At 38.4% G+C, this 4,174-nt stretch overlaps 1 long non-coding RNA gene across 1 annotated transcript in view; it reads right to left on the bottom strand.

Moving 5' to 3' along the window:
• Nucleotides 1-1,341: 1,341 nt before the first annotated feature.
• LOC103020430 (uncharacterized) overlaps nt 1,342-4,174 on the bottom strand; it is a 41,288-nt gene continuing 38,455 nt past the window's right edge. The window contains exons 2-3 of the long non-coding RNA XR_449574.2: nt 2,645-2,804; nt 1,342-1,859 (exon numbers count right to left, since the gene is read on the bottom strand). This is a non-coding gene — a long non-coding RNA (uncharacterized LOC103020430). The remainder of the gene's footprint in view (nt 1,860-2,644; nt 2,805-4,174) is intronic.

Genomic DNA, 4,174 nt, shown 5'->3' with positions numbered 1-4,174 from the left:
CACATGTATATAACTTTCAAAGCTTCTTTTTCAAGAAATTAAGAGGCAAGTGTCACTTCAAATTGGAGCATTGAGAATGTCCCATTATCTTCTTCCCTTCCAACAAAGTGTGCTTTTAATAATTATGTTTAAGGCAAAGATAACCAGCCTCGATTTTGCCATATTCCAAGGGTCTAATTTGAAACTAGATACTTGCCAGTTCATTATTTGTATATATAGTTAAACACTGATAATGATATTTCATACTGTTATTTCAATGGCATAAGGACTTGCATTTGTTGCATCAAGGTGGGGGTCAGGCTGGTGGTCAGGGAGCCTCTGTAGAGTACCAAATCATTATGCCGAAAGACGTGTGTAACCATTCCATTGATATTTGCAAGATTCTTCTCATATTACAATTGCTTTGCAAGCAATTTTCACGTTTATGGGTGTAACAAAAGCTAAATGTTGTAAACGTTGCTGCCTTCAGCTATAACTAACAACATTCCAGTAAACCTATTTTTGACTGTATAAGGGAACGTGTAGTAATTTTTTGGCATTTGGATTATGGAAATGGGAAATATAAACAGCGTGAAAAGCCTAGTATGGCGTCATAAAACTGGAGATAATAAAATTATTGGAGAGTGTCATTGGAGTATTTGAAAGTGACCAACATAAAGCTAGAAGTCATGGTCTGGTCTGTTTTCAGTTAGCCTCCAATAAGGAGGACCAGTCCAAATGTGAGTAAATGAAATCCACAGGTAACTTGTCCCCTACTTTTCTTTTTGTTAATAGCTTTCCTCTTTAACTTCAAATAGCCCTTTTACCAGAAGTGCTAAAAGTAGCAAAATCATCTGCTTAGAATTTGTGGGTTTTGTATTCCCTCTTTATCTCCTGGAAAATGCATGTGATATGTACAATCTAGTGTCAAATTAGCCAACAATAATGAATATAAAAAGTCAGGAGCCTAGCTAGTCAGTCAGTCAGAGTAACCAAATGCTAGGGTCACCATTAATCTCAGTCTGTTTTTATAATGATAAAAAGTGTTGTTAACTTTAAAATATGCCAGCCTTCTTGGGTTGTTTAAACATGTGAAAGTGAACATACATAGTTCTCTAATGTGTGTGAGGAAGAAGTTTTATAATAAAATTGGAGGTTCTGCAGAAACTTGTGTACATGGACATCTTCACAATGTATATATAACTCTAAATTTGAAATAGGGTTAATAGAAAGTACCACTATTTAAATAAGAAAAAAAATGATCCTTATAGGGTTTATTGCTTTGGTAATTTTAATTCAAAGTATATGAAACATAGAATCTTCATTTTTTGTTTTTTTTAAAAAATTCTACAGGATTAGTACTAAGATGAAAAGATGTTCTCTTTAGAATGGAAAGAAATTTGAAGGGAAAAAGCAGATTAAGAGATATTCAAGACACCTTCAAGTCATGAAGATCTAAATATAATTGCTTAGTATTATAGTCTACTAAGAACATTTAAAAAGAAAGAGATAAAGGTCTTACATACTATGGAGTGTTTTCTCTGGTCTCTCCACTTTTCGTAAATGTCAATTACTGTAAATAACAAACATAGTAAATACTAAACCCTTTGACAAAAGAGGATACCCAGGAAAATGAGCATTTTTAGAATTTCAGTAGCTAATCTAGTTCAGGAATGGGAATGTTTCAACTGAGTGGACAGAATCAGTACTAACAAACATGTGTGTCCTTGATTTGGGATTGGAACTAGACTCACCAGTGGTTAATTTTCCATTAGTTGGTATAGAAATCTGGTTTCTTCATATCTATCAATCAGTGAAGAGGAAGATTATTTCTCAAAAAGAATCCACATTTCCAGTGTTTGTTTCTTTAATAAAGTATGCTTTTAAATAAAGAAAATAAAATTTTTAAAATTTTTAACCATGAAAAATAAAGGAAATATTTATATGACAATATCATGTATACGTAGTTCTCTTTGTATTTAAATATATTGCTGCTGAGAATACTGGTGGCGGATATGTTACTCTGTTAGAGCTTTGCACTAATGGTGGCTTGGCTCACAGTTTATCATTTCATCTTTCTTGGTCTTCATTAATCCTGAGACCCTTAAAGTGGCTGGCATGTTTATGACTTTATTATCATAACCTTGGAGACATGAGCCTTCAGAAAAAGAAAAATTTGTTCAAATTGATGCCAGGCCTACCTTCCTCCCCTCCCTTAATCATTCTTTTTCTTATTCACCTCGGATCATCCTGCACTTGAAAAATGAAGTTTCCACACCATCAGAACTCTCATTATTTAACAGCAATGCAGAGCAACAGAAAAATTCAAGTAGCTTTGTAAATACTAGTTGATACCCAGTGAAATCAGGTCACTATTTTTATAATGCCTGCAACATACCCTCGTGATTTATGTTTAATTACTGAAACCTATTGCCCTGCAGCAATTTCATGATAATGCTGATTAATTAGTTCCTCCTACTGATTATAACCCAGTAATACCTGTGGTCTTTCTTTTGGCCCCTCTATCCTGATAAAGCTCACTGGAAATTGCCCTCAGCTTTTATAAACTTGGGGATTTCTTGGCTAAAGAAAAGTTCAATGTTGAAAATAGAACATTATCTAAAATGGAGGAAGGGTAATTAGTACACATCAAATACAGAAATACCTTCTGTTTTAGCGCTTCTGTAGATTGCTTATGATAGTCTTCTTGTGCAGTCACTCTGCACTAGAAAATTATAACTTCATTTTTTTAATAGCAGAATTGGGGGCATCTTTCAATTCTGTGTAGCATGTGAGTATCCTGGAAATGATTATACATGTACAAACTGAGAAGAAAAAAAAAAAAGGAAATTTCTCATCAGAACAATCTTAAACATGCTTAATGGCCTGTCAGCATTGTTGCCCACACTATCTACATCTAAATGTGTATATACTACAATTAGAAAATACGCAAAAAATTGTCTTTTCATGTTGAGAATGAATGCCTTTAGAAGATGCCTTTAGAAGATGTTCTTACCTCATTGGTTGCTCCTCTTCTCCCCAGCTCAACATTGGACTGCTCTGGGATTCAGGTCTTGGTCTGAATCACACATCTCCACACACATCCCCTTTGGTAATCTTATCTAATCTTCTTATAATTTGAAATAACATTTATGTGCTGACAAATCCCAAGTTTATGTCTCCTGCTTGACTTCTGAATACGGACTTTATTCAATATTCTAGAGGACCTTGGCCAAGATGGCAGAGTAGGAAGACCCTGAGCTCACCTCCACTTATGGGCACACCAAAATCACAACTATTTACAGAGTAACTATTGATCTAGCAGAAAAGATCATCTCAACTAAAGATATAAAGAAGGAACCACAATGTGATGGGTAGGAGAGGTAGAGTTGCAGTATAGTTCAGACCCACGCCCCTGCGTAGGCGACCCACAAATGAGAGGATAGTTACAATTGTAGAGGTTCTTCCCAAGGAGTAATGGGTCTGAGCCCCATATTGGCTCCCCAGCCTGGGCATCCTACACCAGGAAGATGAGCCTCTAGATTCTTGCCTTTGAAGGCCAGTAGGGCTTACATTTGGGAGAACCAGAGGGCTGTGGGAAATACAGGCTCAACTCTTAAAGAGCACACACAAAAATCTCACATGCTCTGGGATCCAGGGCAGAAGAAGTAATTTGAAAGGAGTCTGGGTCAGACCTACCTGCTGTTCTTGGAGAGCCTCTGGGAGAGGCAGGAGGTAACTGGAGCTCACTCTGGGGACAGAGATGCTGGTGGCAGCCACTTTTGGCAGCTTGTTCTACCATGTGGACACTGGTGCTGGCAAGCACCATTTTGGTATCTTTCCTCTAGCTTATTAGCACTGGGACCTGGCCTTACCCACCAGCCTGTTGGCACCAGTACTGGGACACCTCAGGCCAAGCAACTAGCCATGTGGGGACACAGCCCCACCTACCAGCAGGAGACAACCTTAAGAACCCCTGAGGCCACAGCCTGTCTAGGACACAGTCCTGTCCACCAGAGGGTCCAGGATCCAGCCCTACACACAGTGCATTGGCAGTACCACTGGGACTTCCAAGGTCCCGTAGCCAGAGACCCCGGGACCTGGTTCTGCCCACCAGTGAGCTGTCACTAGCCACAGGAACGCCATCACACATCAGTGGGCAGAAACCAGACACACCGGGCCCTAGCCTTGCTGG

Source organism: Balaenoptera acutorostrata, chromosome 1 (assembly GCF_949987535.1).
Source record: "Balaenoptera acutorostrata chromosome 1, mBalAcu1.1, whole genome shotgun sequence".
In the NCBI taxonomy this organism is placed as follows: domain Eukaryota; kingdom Metazoa; phylum Chordata; class Mammalia; order Artiodactyla; family Balaenopteridae; genus Balaenoptera; species Balaenoptera acutorostrata.
This window is presented reverse-complemented; position numbering and strand designations above follow the sequence as displayed.